Source organism: Schistocerca nitens, chromosome 7 (assembly GCF_023898315.1).
Source record: "Schistocerca nitens isolate TAMUIC-IGC-003100 chromosome 7, iqSchNite1.1, whole genome shotgun sequence".
Lineage (NCBI taxonomy): Eukaryota > Metazoa > Arthropoda > Insecta > Orthoptera > Acrididae > Schistocerca > Schistocerca nitens.
Genome location: NC_064620.1, coordinates 443,435,250 through 443,450,541, shown reverse-complemented (window position 1 = coordinate 443,450,541; position 15,292 = coordinate 443,435,250).

The window sequence follows — 15,292 nt, the reverse complement described above, 5'->3', positions numbered from 1 at the left end:
TGTATAGTTATTTTAATTAGATATGTGGAAGATACTTCAACAGTACATTGTGTACAGCTTATTTTCTAAAACTAGAATTCCAGAAACCAGTTTTACAACAATAGGATGTGTGTGGATTCAAAGTTTGATTAATGTCATAACAAATGTTTTATTTTTTCAAAATTAGTTAATGTTGGTGGGGTATTTTGCAGAGTACCAAATTATTACAAAAAGTAATAATGTTATTTACTTTCAACTTTTATAAGAAAATTACTTTCTGTATATCATCGTTTCGAAGACATTCCCTTTCTGGGCTGTTTTACCTCTTAAAAGTGAAACTGGGCACAAACAATAAATACATATTGCATTATTTTGTCCCGTCTACACACCCACCAAGATTCAACAAGATCTTTTATTTACAATTGAGAATGTTCTCTTTTGAGTGAGTGGCATGTCTGCAATATACAAGCTAAATAGCAGTGGAGTTAGAGCTGAGCCTTGAAGTAAGCATTTTTTAGGGTCTGCTCACTGTTCGTATTGCCTGTATTTTAATTAACTGAATTGGCCTCCCAATCAACATACAGTGAAGAAGTTGTGCCCTTTCTCTACAGAGTATTACATAGAGCAGCCAGCAGACACCACCGTGCCTCCAAGCGGTATCAGAAGCTGCAGGCAGGTCAATAAATACAGAGGAGTTCTTTATTTGTCTCTGGAAGCCACCTTCTACGTAAATCGTCAATGAAAGTACATGATACACAAAGCGGAACGAAGCCAGTGCTACAAGGCTCTTTCCAAATATCTTGATACATATTTGTATGTCACACCGTACAGTAGCTTGCGGGGTACATGCACGGTGTATCAATAACAATCATCCGATTTAAAAAATCTTAACTATAATTTTATTGGAGAAATGTGCGTGAACAACATACTATTGGGAAGTGCAAACTCTCAAGTTTTACGTCTTTCCAGCTGGGTAGCAGCAGTGTGCACTCACTTCAGTTCTAGTAAAAATGGTATCGGGACAACAGAAAGCGTTCTGTGTTATACGTTTGTACAGTGTGGGTCAGTAATAACTGTTCAGCGTGACTTTCGTACTAGGCATGCGGTGGGTCCTCCCACAGCATTGAGCATTGGACGAGAGCATGTACAGTTCCGAGAAACAGGTTGTTTGTGTAAAGGCAAATCGCCGGCTGTACCCGAACACCTGACACAGACATCAAACGCATCCACCATATTTTCACAAGGAGTCCACGGAAATACGTTCGCTGTGCAGCTCGACAGCTCAGCACGACCCCTCCCCCCACCCCACCGATGTCCGTCTGGCGTGTGTTGCCTCGACGTTTACACATGAAACCATACAAGATTCAGCTACAGGTGAAGGTGACAAACTTCAGCTTGTGGAGCTCTTTCATTTCGTCCTTGGCAAGATGGAGGATGACAGTTTTCTTCCACGATTAGTGTTTAGTGACTTGACAACATTCTATTAAAATGGAAAGGGGGACCGTCATAATGTGAGAATGTGGGGTATGGAACAACCACATGAAGTTCTGCAGTATGAGAGGGACTCTCCAAAATGTAATGTGTTTTGTGCGTTTTCACGGGAAAACGTGTATGGTCCATTTTTCTTTGCTGACAACACTGTTGCAGAAAGCACAAATCTCCATATGCCTGAGTACTTCCTTTTCCCGTAGTAGGAGACTGATTCGAACGACTTCAATTATCGACAGGATGGCGTATCGCCACAGTGGCATTTGGAAGTGCGGGAATTTTTAAATCAAAGGGTTACTGAACGACGGATCCGTAGCACTGGACCAAGTGATTCAGCCGTACATTACTGGCCTGCAAGGTCACCGGAGTTGACTGTATGTGATCACTTCTTCTGGAGGTTTATAAAAGACTCTGTGTATGTGCCTCCGTTACCAACAACAATGGATGAATGAACCGATACATCGCATAATAGCAGCTGTGCAAGCTGTAATTCAAAACATCCTCGCTGTAGTGTGGTAATAATTTGAATACAGCATTGATATACGCCGTGCATCTCAAGGGGGGGCATATTGAACACCTATGAAAAAGTATGAAAAAATATTTTTTGAGTTTCCGCTCATCAAGGAACATAATTCATTGTATGTGTCTGGAATCGGATGACTGTTTTTGTTGGTATATATGAGAGAGAGAGACAGAGAGAGAGATGGGTGTAAAAAATAGATCGAATTAATGAGCTTCAGTGCACAACAATCGTTCAAGAAACAGATAAGCACTGAATAAAAGTCGCAGCATCAAAAAATAATTAGTACAGAGTAACGAAATTTCGGGAATACATTTGTACAAGCAACATATTTAGTCGATTAACACTGCAATATTACACGTTAATGTAAGGACAAGATAAGCTACTGCAAATGTGAATTGTTGGTACGTTAATAACCGATCTAACCACCAGAGTGTTGAATGCAGGCATGCAGACCTGCACTCACTGGGTTATATTGGTGCCTTCAGTTTGTGAGATGTGGAAGTTCCATGACTGTTGCACTTGATCGGTCAATACGGAGACAGTTAATACTGTTCGTGGATGATGCTGATGATTTAGCATATGTGCTTCACTGGACACAGATCTGGTGAGTGTGTGTGTATGTGTGTGTGTGTGTGTGTGTGTGTGCGTCTGTGTTGTGATGATGACTCAGGTGGTGGGAGGCGCAGTCCACCCCTGTGATGTTGTGTTTCAGATACACCTCAGGCGGAAGCCTTCAGCCTCCCGCATCTCCCGCCACGGCTCCCTGGAGACTGTGAGCATCACACGAGGGATGGTGGTCCATCCCCCTGCCGCCGTGCCCCTCTAACAATCGACCGGATTCGCCAAACGGCCTCTTCCTACAGCGAGGGGCCTTCGATGGGAGGCACCTACGCTGCCTACCGGACACTCTGCTTCTTCAGAAACTGAATACCGAAAGGGAACGAGACCGATCCCCGAAAGAATTCGTTATGACGTATAATGGACAAAATACTTACGCTTGCGACTGTAGTTCCTACAAATGGCAAGTTTTAGTATTCCCATTTCTTAATTTCATGCCGGTCGGTGTGGCTGAGCGGTTCTAGGCGCTTCAGTCTGGAACCGCGCGACCGCTACGGTCGCAGGTTCGAATCCTGCTTCGGGCATGGATGTGTGATGTCCTTAGGTTAGTTAGGATTAAGTAGTTCTAAGTTCTAGGGGACTGATGGCCTCAGATGCTAAGTCCCATAGTGCTCAGAGCCATTTCTTAATTTCATTCCCATACTTACCCAAAGACAAAGCGAAAATTGTTTCACCATTTTCAGTACCCTCTACCATCATCACTCATAAATCCAGAAAAACTACATTGCCTGGCAGTCGCAGCTATTTGTTGGCATGTAAGTTTCTCGTACCTGAAAATACGTTGTTATTACTATATTAAATAATTTTGTATTATTGTTATTATTGGTGTTATTTGTTACGTGCGTATAGTCCACTATATGACCACTCGAAGCATATACTTTCTTTCTGAGGTGTTATTGCATTTTATTTCTCTTCCTGACCAAGTGCTACCAATCTTAAGCTTGTTGATTTCTGCATTTCCTTTCACTTTTTTTGACCAAGTTTTTCCTTACGTTTATTGATTTTGGATCACTTTGCACTTGAGCAGTTCCGACAAGTCTGTCGTTACCTCAGAGATCACTTCATGTTCTAAAGGCTTTCTCTAAATTTAGTTGGCCTGTCGGGTGCCCGACATTTCCTAGATATGCCTGTGAAATTTCAGTCGACACATTTTCATGTCATGTTACTATGCTAAATATCTGTTCGGTCAGACAAAGCTGAAATTCCGACAGAAGCTGTAATTCGGCATTGAAATAAATTCAATGAAGATATATGTTGGATCGGAATTCCAACCCGAATTTTCCGTTTTACGCCAGCGGTCGCCTTAACAGTTCCGGCTATCCGAATACACTTAATGTAAACCTCAAATTCTCAGCATGTTGCTAAGCAGATACACAACATTCCCGTCCACTATTGTCACTGTTCGCTGTGTTACGCTGATTCCCACAAGAGTTCGGATGGGGGGATAACATCACAACTGAATGACTATTCATTGTCGTCAAGATGTATTTATTTCTATGTGTGGTATCTGTTCTTTCGGACATATCCGAAAGAAGAGAGATCTTTTGTTTAATCCCACAGTCACAGGTATATACATGCTTTTTCTGGATTCGCAGTTATACAAGTTGTATCGGTTAAATACCGTCTTTTGAAACTGTAATAAGATGTAACTAAGACAAAACGTGTTTCGCTTTATTCTAAAGAATTTCAATGGTCAGTTATTTATTTTTTTTATTTTCTGTTTCTTATACGATTCTTCACATTGTTCTATTTTGGTACATTTTAGCACACAACAAAAAAAAAAATGGTTCAAATGGCTCTGAGCACTATGGGACTTAACATCTGTGGTCATCAGTCCCATAGAACTTAGAACTACTTAAACCTAACTAACCTAACGACATCACACACATCCATGCCCGAGGCAGGATTCGAACCTGCGACCGTAGCAGTCGCGCGGTTCCGGACTGAGCGCCTAGAACCGCTAGACCACCGCGGCCGGCAGCACACAACACTTTCAATTATCCTAAATACGAGTTTGGTCTTAATTTGACTTTATTGTGGCAACAGTACTCGATCTATATAATTTACAGAGAATAAATGATTAACGTTAAGCACATAAATTTTGGTCATGATGTAAAATTAAAAACTTGATCGGAAAAGCATAAAGAGTCTAAATAAGAAGTTCAGTTTCTGTTTGCCAATATTTGTTAAAATCCGATTCAACGTTTATAACGATCTGAATGTACTAAGCTTGCAGGAAATTGCACGATATTCCAGTTGACAGGATAGGCGTACTGTATGGATTTCCAACGGAAACTATTGTAGGTTTCTTTCTAACTATGAGGGAATGCACTATGATTTGCCTTACTGTAACTGAAATTTATCTGAGAAAATGATTATATATGTTGCGATTTGATATCGTTTCCACTTTATCGAAAAGGTACTATCAATAGTGAAAATGAGTTTGAATACGTTCATTATGGGTGAATTCGTAAATGTGAGACGGCTAGATCCTGACTAAAGTAATTTCTCAGCTCTCTTTGGATGTATCAGAACTTAGTTTCAAAGCACCTGAGACGTAGATCAGTGCCAATAAGCCCATTACGCAGCTAGAAATTGTCGATAATCCCTTAAGTGTTGAATTTCAGTTGTTTTGGATGGATGTCCTTGTACGGCTTTATTGTTTGAAGCTGAGTAGCTGGTACAATAATATTCTTATGATATTCTTCCGAAAAGTACTCTTTTATTCTTTATAAGGAATTGTTATTCAGATCGAGCAGTGTGACTGTGAGGCTTGGTTACTAGCTCAAGACATCATATTCCTAACATGCGATACAACGACCTCCCTAACACGTGGCAGCATCGCACATTTGGACACACTGTCTTATATCAGGATAAATTCAGTTTGCCATCCCAGTAGCTGGATTTAGACTCGTGTGTTTACTAAGTTGTTTGATAATTTTGTGAACTTTGTCAGATATCTGGTGATGGTACTGTAATTCTGTTGCTTGATGGGCATAATATCACCCTTGAGTAAAAGACCAAGCAAGCGGAACCCCTATGTACATCATCTGGTTTTCACCCCCTCCACGCATAAAATGGGACCGTTTCAATCTCAATACATACAAGAAATAGGAAACTGATGGGCAAATAACGTAGGTCCAGTGGTAACTCCATTTCTGGTTACGAGGTGATTGGGAGAGATTTACTCGAGAGTAGCGATAGTTAAAATACTATCTCTGGAGAACGGGGCTGCTCCTTTCCTATACAAATTTATTTAGAGACAACGACTTCCTAATACGTTAGGAGTTTGACACACAAGATGAAAAAATCGATGTTGGTACGAATGGCATATGGCCAGCTCCTGAAATCAACAAGGTACGTTAAGAACTACCAGCTGTATCAAAATCAGTACGTCCTGAATCTGTCACGTATGTAACATAGTCTCTATAGAGGGAACGTTCGAAAAAGCACAAAGAAATCTGTTGAGGAATAAAAGCAGACAAGAGCAAAAGTTTATTTCATGAAAAAGAAAACGGGAAAACACAGAAAACATAATTTTCCAGTCATTCGGAGTACAAACTTAACTGAGGACAACGGTTCAGAAGTGCAATCTGCAGAAGAGGACATCAAATACATTTCGTGCAGTGGCCGCTCCACACAGAGAATTGGTACAGTGACTGGAATGCTATCCTCGGGTTCCCAGACAATGTTTACTTGCAAAAGAGCTTTGGTATAACCTGACTACACTTCTTTTTCACAATAAACACTGAAAACGATGGGGGGGGGGCAGTAAGGAAGATAATGTTATTATTGTAGGATTTGCCTATTCTTGTAATGGTCGATATTAACTGATTTCTCTGACTGTCTCATATTATAACACATTTTCTATTTTTATTCACGTTGACTTTTTCGAGCCGGAGGTTCGATTCCTCCCTTGGGCATGAATGTGTGTATTGTTTTTAATATAAGTTAGTTTAACTTAGTTTAAGAAGTGTGTAAGTCTATGGACCGATGACCTATGCAGTTTGCTCCCTTAGGAATTCACACACATTTGACACTTTTTCGAGCTTTTCGCAAACTTTCCTCTATGGAATGTTAAGTTGCACAAATTTAGTAAACCGTATTAATTGTACAATGATTTTTAATGTGTTTCCAATTACAAAACATACAGTTACATCAAATGTTGGAATATAAAGTGGAGTTATGTGAGACGAGGGAGCCGGCCGCTATGGCCGAGCGGTTCTAGGCGCTACAGTCTGGAACGGCGCGACCGCTACGGTCGCAGGTTCGAATCCTACCTCGGGCATGGATGTAAGTGCTGTCCTTAGGTTAGTTTTTTTTTTTTTTGTCATCAGTCTACTGACTGGTTTCATGCGGCCCGCCACGAATTCCTTTCCTGTGCTAACCTTTTCATCTCAGAGTATCACTTACAACCTACGTCCTCATTTATTTGCTTGACGTATTCCAATCTCTGTCTTCCTCTACTGTTTTTGCCCTCAACAGCTCCCTCTAGTACCATGGAAGTCATTCCCTCAAGTCTTAGCAGATGTCCTATCATCCTGTCCCTTCTCCTCATCAGTGTTTTCCACATATTCCTTTCCTCTCCGATTCCGCATAGAACCTCCACATTCGTACCTTATCAGTCCACCTAATTTTCAACATTCGTCTATAGCACCACATCTCAAATGCTTCGATTCTCTTCTGTTCCGGTTTTCCCACAGTCCATGTTTCACTACCATACAATGCTGTACCCCAGACGTACATCCTCAGAAATTTCTTCCTCAAATTAAGGCCGGTATTTGATATTAGTAGACTTCTCTTGGCCAGAAATGCCTTTTTTGCCATAGCGAGTCTGCTTTTGATGTCCTCCTTGCTCCGTCCGTCATTGGTTATTTTACTGCCTAGGTAGCAGAATTCCTTAACTTCGTGACCCTCAATTCTGATGTTAAGTTTCTCGCTGTTCTCATTTCTACTACTTCTCATTAACTTCGTCTTTCTCCGATTTACTCTCAAACCATACTGTGTACTCATTAGGCTGTTCATTCCGTTCATCAGATCATTTAATTCTTCTTCACTTTCACTCAGGATAGCAATGTCATCAGCGAATCGTATCATTGATAACTTTTCACCTTGTATTTTAATTCCATTCCTGAACCTTTCTTTTATTTCCATCATTGCTTCCTCGATGTACAGATTGAAGAGTAGGGGCGAAAGGCTACAGCCTTGTCTTACACCCTTCTTAATACGAGCACTTCGTTCTTGATCGTCCACTCTTATTATTCCCTCTTGGTTGTTGTACATATTGTATATGACCCGTCTCTCCCTATAGCTTACCCCTACTTTTTTCAGAATCTCGATCAGCTTGCACCATTTTATATTGTCGAACGCTTTTTCCAGGTCGACAAATCCTATGAAAGTGTCTTGATTTTTCTTTAGCCTTGCTTCCATTATTAGCCGTAACGTCAGAATTGCCTCTCTCGTCCCTTTACTTTTCCTAAAGCCAAACTGATCGTCACCTAGGTTAGTTAGGTTTAAGTAGTTCTAGGGGACTGATGACCACAGCAGTTAAGTCCCATAGTGCTCAGAGCCCTTTGAACCATTTGAACTGTTCAGTGGCCCTCTTGGGACTGCATCACATCATTGGGTTAGTACATCCTCACATTTGGAGCCACAGTATTTCTCATAATGTGCTCACACTGCCCCGCGACAAGACGACCATGCATTCTACGCACTACATCTGCCAATCTAAAGAAATTCATTCCCAACACCAGACTCACACACAAATGTTGAGACACACACTGTTCGTCAAAACGTGCTTCTAGTGGCCAGTAAACCATCACCGGACTCTCCTTCACTGAGCTAAATACTGACTCACGCTGTGCATTCAACTCAGCGAAACTAAGCATATGAACATCGTGATCATCATAGAAAGAGTCTCTTTATTAACAAGTTCTAAGGCCAGCATCCCAATAAACAGAGGCCAACGCATTGTGAGCATCCATGGAGATTGGTCTCAGTCTTGAACTGGATGGCGTTTAGAAACGGACATTCTATATGGGCCTCAACTAACAAATTATCTTGCTGAGGCATCAACATCTTTCCTAGCACTAGCTTCTAATCTGGCCATATCTCACAACTTGGGCCACAGCTGTAGCACTTCTCCTGTGCACTGCGCGGTTTAACACTGAACCTGGCTGCCACTTCACACACTGATACTATCACACTGGATGAGTGCCAGGACGCCATCTCTCATGGTCTGAGTATGATGAAACATCCTGGCAGTAAATGACTGTCGTACATCCGTCTGTGGCTTGTTGTATTATCGTGTTCATCATATCTCAGCTATATTCGTGTTACGCTTACAATCCATCATCAAACAATACAGTGTTCAAAAAAAATATGCTATCGAGGGGATGTGACTCCTAATTATTTCAGCGATATTCCACAGCTTCAAACAGCCAGGCTCCTACCATGTAACTGTATATAGCTGTACAATTTTCTCTTACTTACGTATTCGAGGAGGAAGCAGCTCGGCATAACAAACAAATATAAATATCCAACAAAATCTGTTACATATGTAAAGCAGATAACATGTACATGTGTAGATCTTGTCCAAAGCTCTGCTTCGATTAGAACCGAATTTGGTACAGAAACAGCAGGCATCAGGAGTATCAGAACTATGCGTTTGTAGCCTCCTAGCTCCACCCTGAGTGGAGATACGATAAAGAAATGTATTATTTGCAGTCATTTGCATATAAAGCTGCCCTGCATAGCTGATATGTTGTGAAGGGAACACTATCAGCCTTCCAAATAAACCTGCTTTGCTGGAGAGCCAGCATGTCAGGGCCAGAAAAGGTTTTCCAGACCTTCACATGCAGTTTTCCATGCACTTGAGGCATGTTGTGCTGGAGTAGTATTGGCCTGGTTTATCGACCAGCTTTGCATGATGGCGTTGGTGACAAGAGCAAATAAATGGTTTTCAAGTCCCCAACATGTAGCCTGCCCTGCATTACAGGTTGAATTATGCCAGTCACCTTTATTGAACAGTATTGCTGGGGCTACACATACCAATGAGTTTGGCTGCAAATAACTTTAGCTTGAAGTTGGTACGGGAGGGGAGGGACAGATGGAGGGGGAGATGAAAACTGACATAGAGAGGGGAGGAAGGAGAGATTCATGACACTGGTGGACGGTGTAGTAGGGTAGTAGGCAGGTAGAAAAGGAAGAGGGAAATGTGGATATGGAAAGAGAGATAGAGGCAGAGGATGATGCAGAATTGGGAGGGGTGAGGAAGATATGGTCAGAGAAATTGTGTGGCATAAATAGAAAAAGAGAGGGAGAGAAGGATGAGGATGTGAAGTTACAGGGAAAGTGGGTGTGGATGAGACAGACTGATACAGGAGAGAGGATGAGGTGGACAGAGGGAGGAAGAGGTGGAAACAGAGGAGGGGGAGGAAGTGTGCTCAGCATTTCTGTCAAACTTATATGCAAGTGAATCTGTGTGATAAGATAGTGAATATATAAAAGAATATGTGCAATCGTAAGGAATCAAAAAGGTCCATAACCATCAAAGTTACAATAAGAAGTGAGTAAATACTCTGGTAAAAGTGTACTACATGTGATGCTACCGTCACTGCCAGTGCATGTTGCAGTAGCTCTAGAGCGGGCTGTGGACACAACTAAAGGTACCCATGATTATCAAGACATGTCAACAGTTTTGTTTTATGGACTATACAAGGGGTATTTTCAAAATTTTGTTTTAGCTTTCTCTTGATGAAATTGCTTCCATTATTTCCGAATAGGCTCCTGTGCATCGTCATATCGAGTTGCTCTGGACTTCTTGGGGCTTTGTTGCTAGACCAAGTGTCTAGTCGCGAATTTTCCATCAAAATATTTTCTTTCCCGACGTATAAAGTTGTGTTATTCCTGCTTCCTTTGAGTCTTCTTTTACTACAGTGATCCACTTTATTGTTTCAGATTTTATTCTACTGTGAGTGCTGTAGAGGTCCACAACCTGTCTAGTTAACCTATTTCGTCTTTATTCTTTTAACACAGACAGGCCCTCTGTTCTTTCATATCCAGATACATGTGGGCACACTTTTAAATTTTATTATTTGCTTATTCAGTATACTATGGACTTAAATTTTTTCTGATTACCTTTAGTTCCTTTATTTGAAATTCTTCAGCGCCTCTCTTATTCTGCGAAATGAGCATTTCAGCCCATCAAGTAGTGTCTCAGTTTGGTGTATTATGAGGTGCATTGTTTTTGTTGCAAATATCCTTCATAAATCTGAAAACTGTTTCCACTTTGTGACAAAGAATTTCACTACTAGTCTGATCGAGGTCCGTTTCCTGATTTCACTTAAATATTTAAAGTGAGAAGCTCCCAGGATTTTCCTGTGCTTAGTTTCCAAAGTTATGGGTGTCAAGCATTTCGAAAACATGTAGTCCATATTTTCATATTATATCTGGGGCCCCACAGTTTAAGCAGTTTTTTCAAGAATCTCTATTTGTTTTTGTGATGTTTCAGTGTCTTAACATTGAGTTCCTAAGTAATCTACCAAAGTTAAGTGGGTTACACATATTATTTTACTGTAGCTAACACACTCTTAATAATCATGTCTGCCTATTCAGTTTATCCTCAAGTTATCATAAATAAGCTCAAATAAAGTACATAACCGGTGACTGATCTTTTGAATATTGCTGCAACCAAACTTCTGTACTGTTTATATCATTTTTAAATAATAACTATACGGGCCACTCACAGGCACTATAACTACATGTTTACGTAATGTGTATACATAAAAATACAGTTATAAACGTCCCCGTACGTAGTCGCTCATTATAACAATATGTTTACTTTTGTGCTGTAACATATAGCTATAATCAGCGGTGGAAATATATTTGCGAACGCCGACCGTGTGCGGCTGTTTCTTGTTGGATCGTCTGATCAGTCGGAAGTTGCATTGCAGAGGAGAGTAAATGCCTATTCAAAATATAATTATTTTTGGATAGCTCAACATGAATTTCCTAAGGGACCGAAGTTTATTATGCATTTACCAGTAGAATATGGCGCGGAGAAAATACACTCCTGGAAATTGAAATAAGAACACCGTGAATTCATTGTCCCAGGAAGGGGAAACTTTATTGACACATTCCTGGGGTCAGATACATCACATGATCACACTGACAGAACCACAGGCACATAGACACAGGCAACAGAGCATGCACAATGTCGGCACTAGTACAGTGTATATCCACCTTTCGCAGCAATGCAGGCTGCTATTCTCCCATGGAGACGATCGTAGAGATGCTGGATGTAGTCCTGTGGAACGGCTTGCCATGCCATTTCCACCTGGCGCCTCAGTTGGACCAGCGTTCGTGCTGGACGTGCAGACCGCGTGAGACGACGCTTCATCCAGTCCCAAACATGCTCAATGGGGGACAGATCTGGAGATCTTGCTGGCCAGGGTAGTTGACTTACACCTTCTACAGCACGTTGGGTGGCACGGGATACATGCGGACGTGCATTGTCCTGTTGGAACAGCAAGTTCCCTTGCCGGTCTAGGAATGGTAGAACGATGGGTTCGATGACGGTTTGGATGTACCGTGCACTATTCAGTGTCCCCTCGACGATCACCAGTGGTGTACGGCCAGTGTAGGAGATCGCTCCCCACACCATGATGCCGGGTGTTGGCCCTGTGTGCCTCGGTCGTATGCAGTCCCGATTGTGGCGCTCACCTGCACGGCGCCAAACACGCATACGACCATCATTGGCACCAAGACAGAAGCGACTCTCATCGCTGAAGACGACACGTCTCCATTCGTCCCTCCATTCACGCCTGTCGCGACACCACTGGAGGCGGGCTGCACGATGTTGGGGCGTGAGCGGAAGACGGCCTAACGGTGTGCGGGACCGTAGCCCAGCTTCATGGAGACGGTTGCGAATGGTCCTCGCCGATACCCCAGGAGCAACAGTGTCCCTAATTTGCTGGGAAGTGGCGGTGCGGTCCCCTACGGCACTGCGTAGGATCCTACGGTCTTGGCGTTGCATCCGTGCGTCGCTGCGGTCCGGTCCCAGGTCGACGGGCACGTGCACCTTCCGCCGACCACTGGCGACAACATCGATGTACTGTGGAGACCTCACGCCCCACGTGTTGAGCAATTCGGCGGTACGTCCACCCGGCCTCCCGCATGCCCACTATACGCCCTCGCTCAAAGTCCGTCAACTGCACATACGGTTCACGTCCACGCTGTCGCGGCATGCTACCAGTGTTAAAGACTGCGATGGAGCTCCGTATGCCACGGCAAACTGGCTGACACTGACGGCGGCGGTGCACAAATGCTGCGCAGCTAGCGCCATTCGACGGCCAACGCCGCGGTTCCTGGTGTGTCCGCTGTGCCGTGCGTGTGATCATTGCTTGTACAGCCCTCTCGCAGTGTCCGGAGCAAGTATGGTGTGTCTGACACACCGGTGTCAATCTGTTCTTTTTTCCATTTCCAGGAGTGTATTTCGCCGCATGCAACTTCCGTCCGATTTCGACGAAAGAATTCGTGACTGTGAACTCTCTGTTTGGCAGAAACATAAAGAAAATTAAATAACTTCATGAAGGAGTGAAACATAGATTCTATACTAAATAAATAGTCCATACACCAGTTCCATTTAACTCTGAATTTATGGCAATTAATAGATGAACTTACACTGCAATGAAGCATTTAACATGGATGTCGTTTTGACTGGCACTTCTCTTCTAGTAAAGAAAATAATTCCTTTGACGTTTTCACATACACGTCGCACAATAAATCTACTGCTATGCAGCATTGCACTTTTTAGTATTGCACTTTTACTTTATACTAAAATAATATTATTTTATACAGTAATAATACGGCGGTAAGACTTGCGCGTCCGACACAAGTTAAAAGAGACAAGAGAAAAAATATGAGTAACTGAGTAACTGTTAATCGAGAATATCTCGTACATCAAAAGAATGTGTAAAAGTGTTCTTCTGTCCATTTTTCGCGCAGCGGCTTTCAAAGTCAGTAACTCACTGCATCTCTGACGGCGCTTCGACAATAAACAAGTTACGTCACAGGTCGTTCACCTTGTAATGTCCCCACAGAAAATACCCTCTACCACGCACCAATTAATCATTTTCAATCAAACCATCCACATTCATTACTTTGGAAAAGTTATCTGATCTGATTTTCTCGTAATACTCGTATATGCGGCGACAGCTCGAAGACGCCTAAGTATTTTCTAGTGCGTTTATTCTTTGAAATAACAGAGATGCATACATGCATTCTCCGTGGTTGTTATAGTGGTAACTAGGACAGCTTCTGGAGTATCTGTTGAGCGATTGACGTGTTTCTGAGAGATACATATTCTGATTTTCTTCTCGCTAAAGCGAGCCAATTAACATTTGTGCCGCTAGCGGTTTGTTTGAAGAGCAAGAGACTGTAAAAGGAAAATAATTAAGGCGTGGAATCACCGGAGATCTGGACATACAATGGAGATGGATTTGATACACCATTTCCTTCATAAATAAGGTTTGTGACTTTTTTGTTCTGGAGTGAATGAACGAATGAGTTTATTCTGAATCATTTGACGATCACGTTGGCCCTGTAATTAGTGGGGAAGTTTCAGCTGTGCGAAGAGAGCCTGCAATCACCGAGTGTGTGTTAAATCGTCCAAAAAGCTTCGTACACATCTGGAATTCGCAGTCTTTCGTAAAATGAACAAATTGTCCAAACGATTGATTCTCCCGACTGACTGCAGTGTTTACCAGTAATAATAAATGTAAAGATCAGTTACAGCGAGCCAGCCACTGATTACCAAGACGAAGGACTCCACCAAAGATCCTATTTGGCTGATTTCACGTAATTAAATATTATATTAAAAACTGTACATAGATGAAGGAGAGAAAGAGAGAGAGCGAATGAAAATAGAGATAATACTAATAATCCTCCATTAGTCTAATTTTTCGCCTGTCTTATCACGGATCAGCCAAGAACTGGGAGGGCCTTACTTTACTGTATAGATTTATGTGTGAAGGTGAAGGGATCTTAAAGGCAATACACGTCTATACAGACAAGACATTACACAAAGTTAGCGGCTAGCTGCATTCATCATCTATTCTTAGATGAAGAGACGGCAACTTATTACCCTTAACATTTTAAAAAATGTTAAAATGGCCAATCCGTGACAGGACACGTTTTTGGACGTTGCTAAAATAATTTTGTTCTCTGTTTCATGTCAACTACGACGAGCTAACCTAACTGACGCTTGGAAAAGAGAGGAAAGACTCGCAGGTAATATAATTGGATCTACAAATAAAGCCGAAAGACAGCACGCAGGGCGCAGATAAAAGGCCAATTCTAAATTTTTATTATTAAAGCTTGTTAGTACAGTTGAAGTATACGTTTTTCTGTTTAGTGTTATTTGATATTTGAACATTGATTAATTGTGTTCATGTTAGATATAGGAAGTGTTTTGATTGATCTGTCCCAGTTGCATTTATCTGTATATGTACATTAAGAAAGTAGACACAGAAGTACTCTTGTGTGAAGGGAGTTACTTACAGTGACAGTAGAAGGGAGTTATATATAGTAACAGTAGAACATTTATATGGTTTTAACTAGGGCAATGTTTAGGATGAGTCAAGCAGAGCAAAGCAGCACGCATCAGCCTTCAGATGTTAGCAC